The sequence below is a fragment of the Rhipicephalus microplus genome, chromosome X, assembly GCF_043290135.1.
Source record: "Rhipicephalus microplus isolate Deutch F79 chromosome X, USDA_Rmic, whole genome shotgun sequence".
NCBI lineage: Eukaryota > Metazoa > Arthropoda > Arachnida > Ixodida > Ixodidae > Rhipicephalus > Rhipicephalus microplus.
Genome location: NC_134710.1, coordinates 61,753,143 through 61,771,056, shown reverse-complemented (window position 1 = coordinate 61,771,056; position 17,914 = coordinate 61,753,143). Strand labels below are relative to the sequence as shown.

General features: G+C 45.5%; 32 non-coding genes across 32 annotated transcripts; all 32 read right to left on the bottom strand.

The window, feature by feature from the left end:
- Window positions 1-289: 289 nt before the first annotated feature.
- On the bottom strand, window positions 290-363 carry TRNAI-AAU (transfer RNA isoleucine (anticodon AAU)). Its single transcript has one exon. It is a non-coding gene; the product is annotated as a tRNA-Ile (tRNA).
- Window positions 364-499: 136 nt separating this feature from the next.
- TRNAI-AAU (transfer RNA isoleucine (anticodon AAU)) lies at window positions 500-573 on the bottom strand. The gene has a single exon. It is a non-coding gene; the product is annotated as a tRNA-Ile (tRNA).
- Window positions 574-709: 136 nt separating this feature from the next.
- TRNAI-AAU (transfer RNA isoleucine (anticodon AAU)) lies at window positions 710-783 on the bottom strand. The gene has a single exon. It is a non-coding gene; the product is annotated as a tRNA-Ile (tRNA).
- A 6,775-nt stretch (window positions 784-7,558) lies between these two features.
- Window positions 7,559-7,632, bottom strand: TRNAI-AAU (transfer RNA isoleucine (anticodon AAU)). The gene has a single exon. It is a non-coding gene; the product is annotated as a tRNA-Ile (tRNA).
- Window positions 7,633-7,769: 137 nt separating this feature from the next.
- TRNAI-AAU (transfer RNA isoleucine (anticodon AAU)) lies at window positions 7,770-7,843 on the bottom strand. Its single transcript has one exon. It is a non-coding gene; the product is annotated as a tRNA-Ile (tRNA).
- Window positions 7,844-7,980: 137 nt separating this feature from the next.
- Window positions 7,981-8,054, bottom strand: TRNAI-AAU (transfer RNA isoleucine (anticodon AAU)). The gene has a single exon. It is a non-coding gene; the product is annotated as a tRNA-Ile (tRNA).
- Window positions 8,055-8,191: 137 nt separating this feature from the next.
- TRNAI-AAU (transfer RNA isoleucine (anticodon AAU)) lies at window positions 8,192-8,265 on the bottom strand. Its single transcript has one exon. It is a non-coding gene; the product is annotated as a tRNA-Ile (tRNA).
- Window positions 8,266-8,402: 137 nt separating this feature from the next.
- TRNAI-AAU (transfer RNA isoleucine (anticodon AAU)) lies at window positions 8,403-8,476 on the bottom strand. Its single transcript has one exon. It is a non-coding gene; the product is annotated as a tRNA-Ile (tRNA).
- Window positions 8,477-8,613: 137 nt separating this feature from the next.
- Window positions 8,614-8,687, bottom strand: TRNAN-AUU (transfer RNA asparagine (anticodon AUU)). Its single transcript has one exon. It is a non-coding gene; the product is annotated as a tRNA-Asn (tRNA).
- A 137-nt stretch (window positions 8,688-8,824) lies between these two features.
- Window positions 8,825-8,898, bottom strand: TRNAI-AAU (transfer RNA isoleucine (anticodon AAU)). The gene has a single exon. It is a non-coding gene; the product is annotated as a tRNA-Ile (tRNA).
- Window positions 8,899-9,034: 136 nt separating this feature from the next.
- TRNAI-AAU (transfer RNA isoleucine (anticodon AAU)) lies at window positions 9,035-9,108 on the bottom strand. Its single transcript has one exon. It is a non-coding gene; the product is annotated as a tRNA-Ile (tRNA).
- A 132-nt stretch (window positions 9,109-9,240) lies between these two features.
- On the bottom strand, window positions 9,241-9,314 carry TRNAI-AAU (transfer RNA isoleucine (anticodon AAU)). The gene has a single exon. It is a non-coding gene; the product is annotated as a tRNA-Ile (tRNA).
- Window positions 9,315-9,640: 326 nt separating this feature from the next.
- On the bottom strand, window positions 9,641-9,714 carry TRNAI-AAU (transfer RNA isoleucine (anticodon AAU)). The gene has a single exon. It is a non-coding gene; the product is annotated as a tRNA-Ile (tRNA).
- A 136-nt stretch (window positions 9,715-9,850) lies between these two features.
- Window positions 9,851-9,924, bottom strand: TRNAI-AAU (transfer RNA isoleucine (anticodon AAU)). The gene has a single exon. It is a non-coding gene; the product is annotated as a tRNA-Ile (tRNA).
- Window positions 9,925-10,061: 137 nt separating this feature from the next.
- Window positions 10,062-10,135, bottom strand: TRNAI-AAU (transfer RNA isoleucine (anticodon AAU)). Its single transcript has one exon. It is a non-coding gene; the product is annotated as a tRNA-Ile (tRNA).
- A 346-nt stretch (window positions 10,136-10,481) lies between these two features.
- On the bottom strand, window positions 10,482-10,555 carry TRNAI-AAU (transfer RNA isoleucine (anticodon AAU)). The gene has a single exon. It is a non-coding gene; the product is annotated as a tRNA-Ile (tRNA).
- Window positions 10,556-10,692: 137 nt separating this feature from the next.
- Window positions 10,693-10,766, bottom strand: TRNAI-AAU (transfer RNA isoleucine (anticodon AAU)). The gene has a single exon. It is a non-coding gene; the product is annotated as a tRNA-Ile (tRNA).
- A 137-nt stretch (window positions 10,767-10,903) lies between these two features.
- On the bottom strand, window positions 10,904-10,977 carry TRNAI-AAU (transfer RNA isoleucine (anticodon AAU)). The gene has a single exon. It is a non-coding gene; the product is annotated as a tRNA-Ile (tRNA).
- A 137-nt stretch (window positions 10,978-11,114) lies between these two features.
- Window positions 11,115-11,188, bottom strand: TRNAI-AAU (transfer RNA isoleucine (anticodon AAU)). The gene has a single exon. It is a non-coding gene; the product is annotated as a tRNA-Ile (tRNA).
- Window positions 11,189-11,325: 137 nt separating this feature from the next.
- On the bottom strand, window positions 11,326-11,399 carry TRNAI-AAU (transfer RNA isoleucine (anticodon AAU)). The gene has a single exon. It is a non-coding gene; the product is annotated as a tRNA-Ile (tRNA).
- Window positions 11,400-11,536: 137 nt separating this feature from the next.
- TRNAI-AAU (transfer RNA isoleucine (anticodon AAU)) lies at window positions 11,537-11,610 on the bottom strand. The gene has a single exon. It is a non-coding gene; the product is annotated as a tRNA-Ile (tRNA).
- Window positions 11,611-14,849: 3,239 nt separating this feature from the next.
- TRNAI-AAU (transfer RNA isoleucine (anticodon AAU)) lies at window positions 14,850-14,923 on the bottom strand. The gene has a single exon. It is a non-coding gene; the product is annotated as a tRNA-Ile (tRNA).
- A 137-nt stretch (window positions 14,924-15,060) lies between these two features.
- On the bottom strand, window positions 15,061-15,134 carry TRNAI-AAU (transfer RNA isoleucine (anticodon AAU)). The gene has a single exon. It is a non-coding gene; the product is annotated as a tRNA-Ile (tRNA).
- Window positions 15,135-15,271: 137 nt separating this feature from the next.
- On the bottom strand, window positions 15,272-15,345 carry TRNAN-AUU (transfer RNA asparagine (anticodon AUU)). Its single transcript has one exon. It is a non-coding gene; the product is annotated as a tRNA-Asn (tRNA).
- A 137-nt stretch (window positions 15,346-15,482) lies between these two features.
- TRNAI-AAU (transfer RNA isoleucine (anticodon AAU)) lies at window positions 15,483-15,556 on the bottom strand. Its single transcript has one exon. It is a non-coding gene; the product is annotated as a tRNA-Ile (tRNA).
- Window positions 15,557-15,693: 137 nt separating this feature from the next.
- TRNAI-AAU (transfer RNA isoleucine (anticodon AAU)) lies at window positions 15,694-15,767 on the bottom strand. Its single transcript has one exon. It is a non-coding gene; the product is annotated as a tRNA-Ile (tRNA).
- Window positions 15,768-15,904: 137 nt separating this feature from the next.
- On the bottom strand, window positions 15,905-15,978 carry TRNAI-AAU (transfer RNA isoleucine (anticodon AAU)). The gene has a single exon. It is a non-coding gene; the product is annotated as a tRNA-Ile (tRNA).
- Window positions 15,979-16,115: 137 nt separating this feature from the next.
- Window positions 16,116-16,190, bottom strand: TRNAI-AAU (transfer RNA isoleucine (anticodon AAU)). The gene has a single exon. It is a non-coding gene; the product is annotated as a tRNA-Ile (tRNA).
- Window positions 16,191-16,329: 139 nt separating this feature from the next.
- On the bottom strand, window positions 16,330-16,403 carry TRNAI-AAU (transfer RNA isoleucine (anticodon AAU)). Its single transcript has one exon. It is a non-coding gene; the product is annotated as a tRNA-Ile (tRNA).
- A 747-nt stretch (window positions 16,404-17,150) lies between these two features.
- TRNAI-AAU (transfer RNA isoleucine (anticodon AAU)) lies at window positions 17,151-17,224 on the bottom strand. The gene has a single exon. It is a non-coding gene; the product is annotated as a tRNA-Ile (tRNA).
- A 137-nt stretch (window positions 17,225-17,361) lies between these two features.
- Window positions 17,362-17,435, bottom strand: TRNAI-AAU (transfer RNA isoleucine (anticodon AAU)). Its single transcript has one exon. It is a non-coding gene; the product is annotated as a tRNA-Ile (tRNA).
- A 346-nt stretch (window positions 17,436-17,781) lies between these two features.
- On the bottom strand, window positions 17,782-17,855 carry TRNAI-AAU (transfer RNA isoleucine (anticodon AAU)). The gene has a single exon. It is a non-coding gene; the product is annotated as a tRNA-Ile (tRNA).
- Window positions 17,856-17,914: the final 59 nt, after the last annotated feature.

Below are 17,914 nucleotides of genomic sequence, written 5' to 3'. Positions count from 1 at the left end.
CATCAATAAATTGGTCTTTAAATTGTCTAGATACACACCCGACACCAGATGACGGCCAGTAGAACACAATAAAAAATACTTGCCTTTGCAGGGATCGAACCTAAGACCTTCGCGTAATTAGCACGACGCTCTAACCGACTGAGCTAGCAGGCCGCAGTAGTGAGTGCGGCTTCTAACACTGGGCATACGCTTTCGGTACACATTCGGTCATCATCAATAAATTGGTCTTAAATTGTCTAGCTGAACACCCGACACCAAGTGACGGCCAGTAGAACACAATAAAAAATACTGGCCTGCGCAGGGATCGAACCTACGACCTTCGCGTTATTTGCACGATGCTTCAACTGACTGAGCTAGCAGGCCGCAGTAGCGAGCGCGGCTTGTAACACTGGGCATACGCCTCGGTACACATTCGGTTATCATCAATAAATTGGTCTTGAAATTGTCTAGCTGAACAACCGACACCAGGTGACGGCCAGTAGAACACAATAAAAAATACTGGCCTGCGCAGGGATCGAACCTACGACCTTCGCGTTATTAGCACGACGCTCCAACTGACTGAGCTAGCAGGCCGCAGTAGCGAGTGCGTCTTCTAACACTGGGCGTACGCCTCGGTACACATTCGGTCATCATCAATAAATTGGTCTTTAAATTGTGTAGCTACACACCTGACACCAGGTGACGGCCAGCAGAACACAATAAAAAGTACTGGCCTGCGCAGGGATCGAACCTACGACCTTCGCGTTATTAGCACGACGCTCTAACCAACTGAGCTAGCAGGCCGGAGTAGCGAGTGCGGCTTGTAACACTGGGAATACACCTTCGGTACACATTCGGTCATCATCATTATATTGGTCTTTAAATTATATTCGGTCATCATCATTATGTCATTCGGTCATCATCATTATATTGGTCTTCAACTTACCGCACATAGATTGGTGCTCGATGTCATCAGGGGGCACTGATACAAAGAACTCTGAAATCCTTCTAGATACTTTATTAGCTTACAACCTTACACAGACAGTACTATATCCAACACGGGTGACTAGCACTGCTTCCTCCATTCTAGATTTAATTTTGTGTTCAGCCAGCTTTACTGATCATACCACAGAAATTCACGAGGGAGTCTCGGACCACAAGCTCGTATATTTTTCCTGCAAGCTTCCAAACCGAATCAAGTTAAACAACGCTAAATTTGTAAAAGTAAAAGACTACAACGCAGCAGATAACCCATACATTGCCCACCATTTAGAAGAAGCATTACTGACATTTCACGATGACGATGTTAACGTCGTATGGGCAAAGTTTAAGTCATGCTGCAATTATTGCATCAATAAGTTTATTCCAGATAAAATGAAAAAAATCAACAAAGCCAATCCTTGGATAACCAGAGATATTATACATTTAAAACGTAAACTAAAACGGTACCGAAAAAGGAAGAACAAGGATGCCGCCCTCCTTTTTAAGCTAAGTTCTAAGTTGAAATCTAAACTACGAGAAGCTAAAGAGCACTTCTATTCAACCACCCTTGGGCGCTTTGCTACTGAATCCCCTCACAAATTCTGGCAATTTTTATCAAACAAGGACTCAAGAAGCGTAGATCAAATAGCTGTTGGTGCTCGCATTGTTACAGATAAAAAAGAAATTGCTGATACGTTCAATTCCTATTTCCAGAGCGTATTCTCAAGGCCAGCCACGCAGGGTAACACGCCTTACGTCAACGATAGCAACCAATATATCCATATTACTGTCGAAGGTGTTACTGAGCTGCTCTTACGATTAGATCCTAAAAAATCCGCAGGACCTGATAACATTCCCACCGCATTTCTCAAAAGATATGCAGAGCTCCTAGCTAGATTCTTGGTACAGTTGTATTCTAAGTCTCTTGAAACTTCTTGCCTCCCACTTGAATGGTTGGTTGCCCGAGTGAAACCAATTTTTAAAAAAGGCTCTGTCACCGATTATTGTAATTACCGACCCATATCTCTCACTTGCACAGTTTGTAAAGTTCTCGAACACGTAATTGCTAAACACCTAAATGATTTTCTTGACAACAATAATCTTCTTACTAACGTACAGCACGGTTTTCGAAGAGGTTTTTCAACTGCAACTCAATTAGTAGTTACCGTTCATGAGATGGCACAGGTACTTGACGAGGGCGGACAGATTGACGCAGTTCTAATAGACTTCTCAAAAGCGTTCGATAGAGTTCCACACTCGAAACTAATAACAAAAATGAAAAACTTAGGCATTCCATCACAAGTCGTCAATTGGGTCATTTCATACCTAACTGGCCGCAAACAGTATGTTGAAATTGACGGTGCCTGTTCTCGTTTTCTTGATGTTTTTTCTGGCGTCCCACAGGGTTCGGTCTTGGCACCGGTTCTATTTAACATTTATATTAATGATCTTGGCCAAATTGTGAAGCCCCCTCTACGCCTTAAGCTGTTTGCAGACGATTGCATCATCTTTAGCCACATAGTGTCTGTCACTGACCAGCACGTTCTTAACCGTGCTTTGCATGCAATAACGGAATGGTGCAATAAATGGGATATGATTATAAATCTCGACAAGACAGTTTGGCATTTTTTCATCATATTCAAGTTTATTCAACAACGATGTCAGTTTACAGCAAAGTGCGTACAGGATTGGTAATACACACAAGGAGCCCCAAAGTTGGAAACTGTCAGGGGGGCTCCCATACATGATGTTAACGGGAGAAGAAACAAAATATACAACATTCAGTTGTTACGGTATCTTCAGTAAGAAAAAAAAGCACAGTGCGAAAAAACGAAAGTAGAAAATACATATATGTTTAGCAAGGCAAAAAAGAAAACTCTGAAGAACAAACAAGCGCAAGTTATAATACAAAACGTAAGGACAATATAACATGTAGCAATTGTTATCGCTACATTAAAAAGCAGTTGCTAAGATGAAGACAACTGTTGCAAAAAATATTTCTTTACTTGGTTTTTGAATGCATGTTCTGTGGTTGATGATTTTATTACGTAAGGAAGGGAATTCCACAGCTTGATTCCCGTAAATGTGGTAGTGAACTTGCCGTAGTTTGTGCGAACTTTAGGCAGAAGGCGGTTATCAAGCTCAGAAAACCTAGTAATATTATTATTTACAAGGCCTTCCAAGACAATGCCATCTATATGCACATTACCGCGAAAAAGCCTATACATCACAACTGATAACTTCAGCTGAAAGAGGTGATAAAGAGGATGTATATTTAAATTCTGATAAAGTGGCGTTGCATTGGTTAAGAAATGGCTGAAAGTCATGAGTCGAAGTGCTTGATTCTGTAGGCGTTGTAGTTGGTTGAGGTGGGTCAAATATGTGTTACCCCAGGCTGATATGCAATAAGATAAATGGCTGTGAATATGTGCGTGATAAAGGGAGTGGATTATGTGTGGCTGAAAATATGAACGAGTTTTGATTATGGCGCGTATTCCAAAGGTTATCTTGCGAATGAGTGATTGCGCATGAAGATTGAATTTCATATGCCGGTCAAGAACTACACCGAGAAACGTTGTACTGTCGGACATGGGAATTAAATTATCGTCCAGACGCACAGATATAGATTTTGAAAGTACAGTCGGGAAGGAATGAAAAACTATAAAAACGGTTTTTGATGGATTAATTCTTAACATGTTCATTCGACACCAGGAACTTATATTATGTAGATCCACGTTAATGTTTCGTTGTAGCTCATCGACATTGTTAGCATAAGTAAAAATGGTCGTGTCATCTGCATATAAGATACAATCTGTAGCGGTCAAAACATTAGGTAGATCATTAATAAATAGCAAAAAGAGCAGCGGGCCAAGGATCGAGCCCTGAGGAACACCTTGATTTACTTTCTTAGCTGCTGAAACTTTACCGTCAATCTGAACAACTTGAGTGCGATTGCAGAGATAACTAGATATAAATTGAAGTGCAGGGCCAGTTATGCCATACGATTCAAGTTTATGTATAAGAATTTTGTGATTAATTGTGTCAAAAGCTTTCGTTAAATCTATGAATACGCCACCAACTACGAAGCCTTGGTCGATTGCCCCTTTTATTTTATCGGTGAGGGTTAGAAGCGCAAGCTCAGTGGAATAACCAGGCCGAAAGCCGTACTGTTTAGATGTCAACAGATTAAACTTTGTCAGGTAGGATATTAATCTTGTATGCATAAGACGCTCGATTATTTTGCTGAAAAATGGAAGAATACAAATGGGCCTATAATTACTCAGAAGTTCGCGATCACCTTTTTTGTGAACAGGTGTTATTCTACCAACTTTTAGGGAATCGGGAAATATGCCTGCTTTAAACATCTTGTTAACAAAATCTGCAATGACAGGAGATAGCTCACTAGAGACTAACTTGATGTGGGATGGATGAACAGAGTCAAGACCAGGTCCCGTGGACCTGAGCGAAGTTATAACACGAAGAACTTCCTCTGCACTCGTTGGTCGCAAGAAGAAAGAATAAGGCTGGCGAGGTAATGTTGGTAATGGGGGATTTCTCAGAGATTCACAGGTACTGCTAAAATACTCACTGAACGCATTGGCGATATCAGTTGGATGGCTGTATGTTTCTGCTTCAGTTCTAATTTTCGTTATCTGCTCACGACATTTATTATTTAAGAATTCGTTTATGACCTGCCAGTTGCGCCTCGTATCATTGCCATTATCCAAAATTTTTTTCTGAAAGTATTCTCGTTTTGCACATTTAAGTGCGGCTGCAAGCGTGTTGGAATATTTCTTGAAACGAATTTTAAGTTCAGAGTTAAATGGCTCACAAGACACTCTTTTGTGAAGTTGGTTTTTCTTCAAGATACAACGAAGTAGCGCCCTTGTAACCCAAGGTTTTCTGGGATTACTGAAATGACGAGCTGTGATGTGTACCGTCGTGCATTCGTTAATGCATTGTGTAACTGTAGTCAAAAATAGCTGATAAGCCTTTTCAGCGCAGGATTCACTTATTACGATGGTCCAGTCAATTGATTGTACCATAGATACGAATTTTTGAGAATTAAAAGATATCCTCTCTTTGTTTTCCTTACACTTGTAATTTTCTGTGCCCAAAGTCAGGAATATAGGGTAATGATCCGTTATGCTGTGCTCAATGACTCCTTCTGTATTGTCTGTAGCAAAATTGGTTAATATGTGGTCAATTAACGTACTAGATCCTGCTATGTCACATCTGGTGGGAGTGGTTATTAAAGATTCAAAACCGTAGCCATGTAAACACCCGAGATAATCAGAACATGACTGATTAGTAGGGTCGATAATGTTGACGTTGATGTCTCCGCAGATGATGATATTTTTGTTTTCGTTCGTAATAGTGTGCAACAACTTATCGAACTGTAAACAGAACTCAGACTGTGAAGATGCTGGCGAACGATAAATGCACCCTAATACTGTGTTCCGGCCATCGACTGAGAAAACACTCTTGTCAAATTCTATCCATACAGATTCACAGAACATATTACAAAACGCAAGGTCATTGCGGCGTTTGTATGACAATGACGATTTAATAAAAACGGCGGATCCACCGCCCCGTGGTGTAGCACGATAGCAGTACTCTGCATTGTATCCTGGTAGCGCATACAAGTTTCTGTCGTCCGGCGACAACCACGTCTCAGACAAACAAATAAATGAGAAATTGTGATTAATTAAAGAAAGAAATGCAATGAGACTGTTGTGGTTTTTACGTAGGCTGCGAATATTCAAATGTATCAGTGATAGTTTTGGGTTTTTATCACTGAAATGTTTTTTCAGAGCTTGACAAGAAAACATTGTTGCGTAGGTTTAAAATACGAAGCAGTAAATAGCAATACTGGTAGGCTAGGCCAACACAGCAAGGTCACCCGCACTAGAGATACGGTAGACGCGGCTGTCGTCCGTCTTTCTGGCCTTAATCATGCAGTGATCAGTCCAGAGATGTTTCCAGCCTTTAGCTTTTTTCAGTTCAAGTGCCTGTGCGAACAGCCGTTTCCTTTCTTGTGTGAGATGATCATTTGCATATAAGGGCTTCTGATTGTTTTGGGAAAACCCAAGGGCCGCAGTCGTCAAGCGGGCCTTGCGTACTTTTTTCAAGAACTCAGTCTTTTTTTCTCGGGAGCAGAAGCGCGCGATAATGTTCGTATCTTTTTTGGCTGGCACACGATGCACAGTATCAAGATCCTCAGGTGCAATCTTGCACCCTACAGCATCACCCATGGACTGAACAACTGCCAGACAGCTTTCACCTTTTGTTGCAGGGACGCCTTTTATTTCTACATTATTTAGTCGGGAGTACTGTTCAAGTTCAGAAACCCTTCGTGTCAGTTGCTTATTTTCATCTTTCAAAGCCTTGTTTTCAGTAGCGAGGTCGGAATTCTGCTTCTTAACACTCTCGACAAGCTCGTTGAACATACTAAGGCTGTCACGCATCGCCGCGACCTCAGTGCGTAAACACTCAATTTCTTTTGCCAACTCAGCGTTCGTCGGCATTCTGTACAACAGCACACGATTGGGCAGCAGCGGCAAGGGTATTCACGGAACAAAAGAAGTATGGTTGGGTGGAGAAATAAGACCAACCTGTGACGAAAGTAGCAGTAGATTAGCGACTTGTTTGCGACCGCAACCGCTGCTGCCAATTGTGACTCGGCGCCAGCGATGCTTGCTTATATGCGGGAACTTGGCCGGTAGAGGGCAGACGCAGCACACCATGTGCATCTCCAATAAGAATAAATCTCACTTCATGTATAGTCTTGGCAATTATCAGATTAAACAAGTGGAGGAACATAAGTACCTGGGGTTAACCTTGACGTCCAGACTTAACTGGTCAACACATATAAATAACATATGTTCCCCCGCGAGAAAAAAGTTAGGATTTCTGAAGCATAAATTAGGTGATGCCCCCTCATCGCATAGACTCATTGCATATAAATCCATTGTAAGACCCACCCTAGAATACGGAAGCATTGTATGGGATCCCCATACTATCACTAATAAAGAAAACCTTGAAAAAAATCAGAGATTGGCAGCTCGCTTTATTTATAAACGTTTTAGACGTCGCGACTCCACTTCAGCTATGTTGGAGCTCGCACACCTAGAGCCATTGGCCAACAGACGTAAAAATGCCCGCCTAAACTTTCTACACCAGCTATATTTTAATAAATTGGGAATCCAGTCGCAAGATTACATAGCTTATAACCCTAGTCGAGCGTCTCGTCACAAACATAGCCGAAGTATTACACCGTTCTTTGCCCGTACAGACCAATACAAATATTCATTTTTTCCCAGAACTGTTTCCGATTGGAATGTTTTGCCAGAGTGTTCACCCTTGCTGTCATCCAATGTATAATGATTGTATACTTACCTGTTGATTATGTACCCTCACATTCATGTGTCGATCTTGCATCCATACGCATGTCTGCTGGATATGTACATCCCTCTCCTGCTTGGACCTTTCAAGGTTCGCAGTATTGTCCAAATAAACAAAATAAAATAAATAAATAAAATTGTCTAGATACACACCCGACACCAGGTGACGGCCAGTAGAACACAATAAAAAATACTGGCCTGCGCAGGGATCGAACCTAAGACCTTCGCGTTATTAGCACGACGGTCTAACCGACTGAGCTAGCAGGCCGCAGTAGCGAGTGCGGCTTCTAACACTGGGCATACGCCTTCGGTACACATTCGGTCATCATCAATAAATTGGTCTTTAAATTGTCTAGCTGCACACCCGACACCAGGTGACGGCCAGTAGAACACAATAAAAAGTACTGGTCTGCGCAGGGATCTAACCTACGACATTCGCGTTATTAGCACGACGCTCTAACCGACTGAGCTAGCAGGCCGGAGTAGCGAGTGCGGCTTCTAACACTGGGCATACACCTTCGGTACACATTCGGTCATCATCATTAAATTGGTCTTTAAATTGTCTAGATACACACCCGACACCAGGCGACGGCCAGTAGAACACAATAAAAAATACTGGCCTGCGCGGGGATCGAACCTACGACCTTCGCGTTATTAGCACGACGCTCTAACCGACTGAGCTAGCAGGCCGGAGTTGCCAGGGCGACTTCTAACACTGGGCATACGCCTTCGATACACATTCGGTCATCATCAATAAATTGGTCTTTAAAAATTCTAGCTGCACACCCGACACCAGGTGACGGCCAGTAGAACACAATAAAAAGTACTGGCCTGCGCGGGGATCGAACCTACGACCTTCGCGTTATTAGCACGACGCTCTAACCGACTGAGCTAGCAGGCCGGAGTTGCCAGAGCGGCTTCTAACACTGGGCATACGCCTTCGGTAAAGATTCGGTCATCATTAATAAATTGGTCTTTAAAAATTCTCGCTGCACACCCGACACCAGGTGACGGCCAGTAGAACACAATAAAAAGTACTGGCCTGCGCAGGGATCGAACCTACGACCTTCGCGTTATTTGCACGACGCTCTAACCGACTGAGCTAGCAGGCCGCAGTAGCGAGTGCGGCTTCTAACACTGGGCATACGCCTTCCGTACACATTCGGTCATCATCAATAAATTGGTCTTTAAATTGTCTTGCTACACACCCGACACCAGGTGACGGCCAGTAGAACACAACGAAAAGTACTGTCCTGCGCAGGGATCGAACCTACGACCTTGGCGTTAATAGCACGACGCTCTAACCGACTGAGCTATCAGGCCGGAGTAGCGAGTGTGGCTTCTAACACTGGGCTTACGCCTTCGGTACACATTCGGTCATCATCAATATATTGGTCTTTAAATTGTCTAGCTACACACCGGACACCACGTGACGGCCAGTAGAACACAATAAAAAGTACTGTCCTGCGCAGGAATCGAACCTACTACCTTCGCGTTATTAGCACGACGCTCTAACCGACTGAGCTAACAGGCCGGAGTAGCGAGTGCGGCTTCTAACACTGGGCATACGCTTTCGGTACACATTCGGTCATCATCAATAAATTGGTCTTAAATTGTCTAGCTGAACACCCGACACCAGGTGACGGCCAGTAGAACACAATAAAAAATACTGGCCTGCGCAGGGATCGAACCTACGACCTTCGCGTTATTTGCACGATGCTTCAACTGACTGAGCTAGCAGGCCGCAGTAGCGAGCGCGGCTTGTAACACTGGGCATACGCCTCGGTACACATTCGGTTATCAATAAATTGGTCTTGAAATTGTCTAGCTGAACAACCGACACCAAGTGACGGCCAGTAGAACACAATAAAAATACTGGCCTGCGCAGGGATCGAACCTACGACCTTCGCGTTATTTGCACGATGCTTCAACTGACTGAGCTAGCAGGCCGCAGTAGCGAGCGCGGCTTGTAACACTGGGCATACGCCTCGGTACACATTCGGTTATCATCAATAAATTGGTCTTGAAATCGTCTAGCTGAACAACCGACACCAGGTGACGGCCAGTAGAACACAATAAAAAATACTGGCCTGCGCAGGGATCGAACCTACGACGCTCTAACCGACTGAGCTAGCAGGCCGCAGTAGCGAGTGCGGCTTCTAACACTGGGCATACGCTTTCGGTACACATTCGGTCATCATCAATAAATTGGTCTTAAATTGTCTAGCTGAACACCTGACACCAGGTGACGGCCAGTAGAACACAATAAAAAATACTGGCCTGCGCAGGGATCGAACCTACGACCTTCGCGTTATTAGCACGACGCTCCAACTGACTGTGCTAGCAGGCCGCAGTAGCGACTGCGGCTTCTAACACTGGGCGTACGCCTCGGTACACATTCGGTCATCATCAATAAATTGGTCTTTAAATTGTGTAGCTACACACCTGACACCAGGTGACGGCCAGCAGAACACAATAAAAAGTAGTGGCCTGCGCAGGGATCGAACCTACGACCTTCGCGTTATTAGCACGACGCTCTAACCAACTGAGCTAGCAGGCCGAATTAGCGAGTGCGGCTTCTAACACTGGGCATACGCCTTCGGTACACATTCGGTCATCATCAATATATTGGTCTTTAAATTGTCTAGCTACACACCTGACACCAGGTGACGGCCAGTAGAACACAATAAAAAGTACTGGCCTGCGCAGGGATCGAACCTACGACCTTCGCGTTATTAGTACGACGCTCTAACCGACTGAGCTAACAGGCCGGAGTAGCGAGTGCGGCTTCTAACACTGGGCATACGCTTTCCGTACACATTCGGTCATCATCAATAAATTGGTCTTAAATTGTCTAGCTGAACACCCGACACCAGATGACGGCCAGTAGAACACAATAAAAAATACTTGCCTTTGCAGGGATCGAACCTAAGACGTTCGCGTAATTAGCACGACGCTCTAACCGACTGAGCTAGCAGGCCGCAGTAGCGAGTGCGGCTTCTAACACTGGGCATACCCTTTCGGTACACATTCGGTCATCATCAATAAATTGGTCTTAAATTGTCTAGCTGAACACCTGACACCAGGTGACGGCCAGTAGAACACAATAAAAAATACTGGCCTGCGCAGGGATCGAACCTACGACCTTCGCGTTATTTGCACGATGCTTCAACTGACTGAGCTAGCAGGCCGCAGTAGTGAGCGCGGCTTCTAACACTGGGCATACGCCTTCGGTACACATTCGGTCATCATCAATATATTGGTCTTTAAATTGTCCAGCTACACACCTGACACCAGGTGACGGCCAGTAGAACACAATAAAAAGTACTGGCCTGCGCAGGGATCGAACCTACGACCTTCGCGTTATTAGCACGACGCTCTAACCGACTCAGCTAGCAGGCCGGAGTAGCGAGTGCAGCTTCTAACACTGGGCATACACCTTCGGTACACATTCGGTCATCATCAATAAATTGGTCTTTAAATTGTCTAGCTGAACACCCGACACCAGGTGACGGCCAGTAGAACACAATAAAAAATACTGGCCTGCGTAGGGATCGAACCTACGACCTTCGCGTTATTAGCACGACGCTCTAACCGACTGAGCTAGCCAGCCGCAGTAGCGAGTGCGGCTTCTAACACTGGGCATACGCCTTCGGTACACATTGGGTCATCACCAATAAATTGGTCTTTAAATTGTCTAGCTACACACCCGACACCAGGTGAGGGCCAGTAGAACACAATAAAAAGTACTGTCCTGCGCAGAGATCGAACCTACGACCTTCGCGTTATTAGCACGACGCTCTAACCGACTGAGCTAGCAGGCCGAATGAGCGAGTGCGGCTTCTAACACTGGGCATACGCCTTCGGTACACATTCGGTCATCATCAATAAATTGGTCTTTAAATTGTCTAGCTACACACGCGTTACCAGGTGGCGGCCAGTAGAACACAATAAAAATTACTGGCCTGCGCAGGGATTTAACCTACGACCTTCGGGTTATTAGCACGACGCTCTAACCGACTGAGCTAGAAGGCCGGAGTAGCGAGTGCGGCTTCTAACACTGGGCATACGCCTTCGATACACATTCGGTCATCATCAATAAATTGGTCTTTAAAAATTCTAGCTGCACACCCGACACCAGGTGACGGCCAGTAGAACACAATAAAAAGTACTGGCCTGCGCGGGGATCGAACCTACGACCTTCGCGTTATTAGCACGACGCTCTAACCGACTGAGCTAGCAGGCCGGAGTTGCCAGAGCGGCTTCTAACAATGGGCATACGCCTTCGGTACACATTCGGTCATCATCAATAAATTGGTCTTTAAAAATTCTCGCTGCACACCCGACACCAGGTGACGGCCAGTAGAACACAATAAATGTACTGGCCTGCGCAGACATCGAACCTAAGACTTTCGCGTTATTAGCACGACGCTCTAAGTGACTGAGCTAGCAGGCTTTTTTTTTTTTTTTTTTTTTTTATTGCCTGGCATGGACATTGTACAGGGCAATCATTGCACACACATATATTACAATACAAAGAAAAAGAAAAAAAAAAAACAAGCATTGCCATCAGTCCCATTTGTACTGATGTTGTCCTCTTAAAAATACTTAAGGTTTGCCAGGGGTTCAAACCTTGACAACCATTCTGGCTCGATATCCTCTATTTTGCTACACTCAATGAATGCAGACATGCTTTGCCTGAAATAAATTACTGCTGGTTTTGCGTCCGGGTCGAAATGGTATCCGGCCATTCGTGCACGCCATATACAGTGGAGACCGGTCAACATCACTACATCGAATGGGACCCCATCATCATTTGTTACTGCGAGGTACCTTATTCCGTGTGGGTCTAGTGGAAAATCCTTCTTTATTGTCCTCTGTAATATGTCCCAAAAATGTACCCCTTCCCAACAATGCAAAAAAACATGGTCTATTGTTTCTGGTTTCTTACATATCAAGCAGTGTGACCCCCATAGTGTAAAAAAACCCCGTTCCTCTGTGAAAGTCTTTACTGATAGTGTTCCTGTGTGTAACTTGAAGAAAAAAGTTTTCACCCCTGTAGGTACCTGCATGTTTCTCACCCGCTTCAGTACGTTTTGTCCCGGTCTTCCACTGTATATGGCCCTGTACAATGGTACTGGCAAAACCATAGCACATACATCTCTGTACAATTCTTTTCTTCTAACACATGCTAGATAATCTATCGAAAAGCGTACAGATAAAAAACGTACACTGTCTACCACTTCCTTGAGATACCCACGCAACGTCACGGGCCGGCTATCCGTAGTAACAACAAAATCTGGTAAGGCACTGCCTAACCTGAGCTGGCATACCGTACGTAAAAACGGATCCCTGACGTCACGGAAAAACAAAAATCTATTTACTACTTGTCTCACAAATAGGTGCGCCAAACCAAGACCTCCGTCCTTCACGCGCCTGAACAAGTTGGTCCATCTGCACCTTTCCCATTTCGAGCCCCATATAAAAACTGCGAACACTCTGTGCAGCCTTTGCACGTTGATCCTTGAACAATGTAACACCTGCATCACATACCACAGTTTAGCGATAAAAAACATGTTGCACACAGTAGCCCTAGCGAAAACAGACAGGTTCATGCCTTTCCACCTGTCTGCTTTTTCCTTCGTCTCTTTTGTTTGACGCGACCAATACTCCTCGCTGCCGTTATAACATTCCAGGGGAACACCGAGGTACCTTGTCGGTGTTTCCGTCCAGTGCACATTCGCAAAAAGGTCCGGCTTTGAAGGCCACCTTCCGTGCCAAAGCCCAAGAGATTTCGCCCAGTTTACGCGGCTTCCTGTGACGCTACAAAAATGTTTCACAACACTTATCGTTTCCTCTACACTTTCTTTGTTCGTACAACACACCGCAATGTCGTCTGCATATGCCAGCAGCTTAACTTCCACTGCCGCCAAGCTGAAGCCACGAATTTTTTCATTTTCATTTATCGCTAAGCACATCGCTTCGATGTAAATACAAAACAAAAGTGGACTGAGGGGGCAGCCCTGACGCACAGAACGCATTAGGTGAATGGGGGCCCCCAAAGACTTGTTAACAATTAAACGTGTTGTGCAGTTCTGGTACGCCAAGGCCACTCCCTCCTTGATGATGGAACCGACATTAATATGATCTAAGATGACAAACAAAATATCATGCGCAACACAATCAAAAGCTTTCTCCAGGTCTATCTGGAGCACAGCAACGCCAAGTGAATCTTCGTCACAACACTCTAGCACACACCGCATCTTGTGAATGTTTGAGCTAATGGTTCTGCCTTTGATTCCACAAGTTTGGTGCTCTCCAACAATTTCTTTAATGACACCTTGAAGTCGCGCTGCCAGAACCTTCATAAAAATCTTGTAGTCGACATTGGTCAGCGATATGGGCCTATACGATGTCACCAGTTTAAGTTTTTCCCCTTCGTCCGTTTTAGGAATTAATATCGTATGCGCTTTGCTGAAGGAGGGCGGCAGAGTTTTCCGTTCGTACGCCTCATTGAACAGCTCAGCTAACCCCGGGGACAGTTCTATTCTAAACGTCTTATACCATGCTGCGGTTAGGCCATCGGGTCCCGGTGACTTTCCGGGGTTCAGATGACCAATCGCGCGTTCCACTTCACCTTCCGTTATTCTGCCTTCTAAAAGCTTTTTTGTGTCGTCACTAAGCCGCGGCAAGCGCTTGAGAAACTCTTCTTTAAAACCATGTACATTCGCTTTTCGAATTGCAAAAAGTGACTGATAATACGCAACAAAGGCCCGTTCGATGCTTTCATTGTCGCTCGCGAGAGTCCCGTTGCAATAGACCTTATCGATGTGGTTTCGGCGTCCTTGCGCTTTTTCGAGACCAAGCGCCCTTTTTGTGGGCGTCTCACCCGCGGCAAGATCATTTGCGCGCGCGCGAACCCAGGCGCCTCGATAACGCTCTCTGTCATGCAGTTCTAATTTTTCCTTGACACTGCGCACCTCGTCTTTGCAAGTCCCAGGCTCCCGACTTTCTAGGGCTATCAGCTGCTGCAGTGTTTTCTTAAGACTTCTTTCTTTTATTTGCGCTTCGAATTTTAGCGTGCTCGATCTGTCAAGCGCTTTCATTTTCACCTTCTGCTTTAAACACTCCCATTTCTCTGCTACTGTTTCCGTTTTTTCCATAAGCACTTCATTAATGGTCTCGTGCACTGCTTCTAAAAATGGTTCATCTTTTAGTAACAATGCGTTCAGTTTCCATAAATCCCAGTTGAAAACCTTACGCTGTTTCTTCATGCCTATGCGACACACAACCAAACAGTGATCTGAAAACGACACTGGCTCAACCGAAAAATCAAGAGCTAGCAGGCCGCAGTAGCGAGTGCGGCTTCTAACACTGGGCATACGCCTGGGTACACATTCGGTCATCATCAATAAATTGGTCTTTAAATTGTCTAGCTGAACACCCGACACCAGATGACGGCCAGTAGAACACAATAAAAAGTACTGGCCTGCGCAGGGATCGAACCTACGACCTTCGCGTTATTAACACGACGCTCTAACCGACTGAGCTAGCAGGCCGCAGTAGCGAGTGTGGCTTCTAACACTGGGCATGCGCCTTCGGTACACATTGGGTCATCATCAATAAATTGGTCTTTAAATTGTCTAGCTACACACCCGACACCAGGTGAGGGCCAGTAGAACACAATAAAAAGTACTGTCCTGCGCAGGGATCGAACCTACTACCTTCGCGTTATTAGCACGACGCTATAACCGACTGAGCTAACAGGCCGGAGTAGCGAGCGCGGCTTCTAACACTGGGCATACATCTTTGGTACACATTCGGTCATCATCAATAAATTGGTCTTTAAATTGTCTAGCTACACACCCGAGACCAGGTGACGGCCAGTAGAACACAACAAAAAGTACTGTCCTGCGCAGGGATCGAACCTACGACCTTGGCGTTAATAGCACGACGCTCTAACCGACTGAGCTATCAGGCCGGAGTAGCGAGTGCGGCTTCTAACACTGGGCTTACGCCTTCGGTACACATTCGGTCATCATCAATATATTGGTCTTTAAATAATCTAGCTACACACCCGACACCACGTGACGGCCAGTAGAACACAATAAAAAGTACTGTCCTGCGCAGGAATCGAACCTACTACCTTCGCGTTATTAGCACGACGCTCTAACCGACTGAGCTAACAGGCCGGAGTAGCGAGCGCGGCTTCTAACACTGGGCATACATCTTCGGTACACATTCGGTCATCATCAATAAATTGGTCTTTGAATTGTCTAGCTACACACCCGACACCACGTGACGGCCAGTAGAACACAATAAAAAGTACTGTCCTGCGCAGAGATCGAACCTACGACCTTCGCGTTATTAGCACGACGCTCTAACTGACTGAGCTATCAGGCCGGAGTAGCGAGTGCGGCTTCTAACACTGGGCTTACGCCTTCGGTACACATTCGGTCATCATCAATAAATTGGTCCTTAAATTGTCTAGCTACACACCCGACACCAGGTGACGGCCAGTAAAACATAATAAAAAATACTGGCCTGCGCAGGGATCGAACCTACGACCTTCGCGTTATTAGCACGACGCTCTAACCGACTGAGTTATCAGGCCGGAGTAGCGAGTGAAGCTTCTGACACTGGGCTTACGCCTTCGGTACACATTCGATCATCATCATAAATTGGTCTTTAAATTGTCTAGCTACACACCCGACACCAGGTGACGGCCAGTAGAACACAATAAAAAAATACTGGCCTGCGCAGGGATCGAACCTACGACCTTCGCGTTATTAGCACGAACGCTCTAACCTACTGAGCTAGCTGGCCGGAGTAGCAAGTCCGGCTTCTAACACTGGGCATACGCCTTCGGTACACATTCGGTCATCATCAAAAAAATGGTCTTTAAATTGTCTAGCTACACACCCGACACCAGGTGACGGCCAGTAGAACATAATAAAAAAAATACTGGATTGCGCAGGGATCGAACCTACGACCTTCGCGTTATTAGCACGATGCTCAAACCGACTGAGCTAGCATGCCGGAGTAGCGAGTGTGGCTTCTAACATTGAGCATACGCCTTCGCTACACATTCGGTCATCATGAATAAATAGGTCTTTAAATTTACTAGCTATACACCCGACACCAGGTGACGGCCAGAAGAACACAATAAAAAATACTGGCCTGCGCAGGGATCGAACCTATGACCTTCGCGTTATTTGCACGATGCTTCAACTGACTGAGCTAGCAGGCCGCAGTAGCGAGCGCGGCTTGTAACACTGGGCATACGCCTCGGTACACATTCGGTTATCATCAATAAATTGGTCTTGAAATCGTCTAGCTGAACAACCGACACCAGGTGACGGCCAGTAGAACACAATAAAAAATACTGGCCTGCGCAGGGATCGAACCTACGACGCTCTAACCGACTGAGCTAGCAGGCCGCAGTAGCGAGTGCGGCTTCTAACACTGGGCATACGCTTTCGGTACACATTCGGTCATCATCAATAAATTGGTCTTAAATTGTCTAGCTGAACACCTGACACCAGGTGACGGCCAGTAGAACACAATAAAAAATACTGGCCTGCGCAGGGATCGAACCTACGACCTTCGCGTTATTAGCATGACGCTCCAACTGACTGTGCTAGCAGGCCGCAGTAGCGACTGCGGCTTCTAACACTGGGCGTACGCCTCGGTACACATTCGGTCATCATCAATAAATTGGTCTTTAAATTGTGTAGCTACACACCTGACACCAGGTGACGGCCAGCAGAACACAATAAAAAGTAGTGGCCTGCGCAGGGATCGAACCTACGACCTTCGCGTTATTAGCACGACGCTCTAACCAACTGAGCTAGCAGGCCGAATTAGCGAGTGCGGCTTCTAACACTGGGCATACGCCTTCGGTACACATTCGGTCATCATCAATATATTGGTCTTTAAATTGTCTAGCTACACACCTGACACCAGGTGACGGCCAGTAGAACACAATAAAAAGTACTGGCCTGCGCAGGGATCGAACCTACGACCTTCGCGTTATTAGTACGACGCTCTAACCGACTGAGCTAACAGGCCGGAGTAGCGAGTGCGGCTTCTAACACTGGGCATACGCTTTCCGTACACATTCGGTCATCATCAATAAATTGGTCTTAAATTGTCTAGCTGAACACCCGACACCAGATGACGGCCAGTAGAACACAATAAAAAATACTTGCCTTTGCAGGGATCGAACCTAAGACGTTCGCGTAATTAGCACGACGCTCTAACCGACTGAGCTAGCAGGCCGCAGTAGCGAGTGCGGCTTCTAACACTGGGCATACCCTTTCGGTACACATTCGGTCATCATCAATAAATTGGTCTTAAATTGTCTAGCTGAACACCTGACACCAGGTGACGGCCAGTAGAACACAATAAAAAATACTGGCCTGCGCAGGGATCGAACCTACGACCTTCGCGTTATTTGCACGATGCTTCAACTGACTGAGCTAGCAGGCCGCAGTAGTGAGCGCGGCTTCTAACACTGGGCATACGCCTTCGGTACACATTCGGTCATC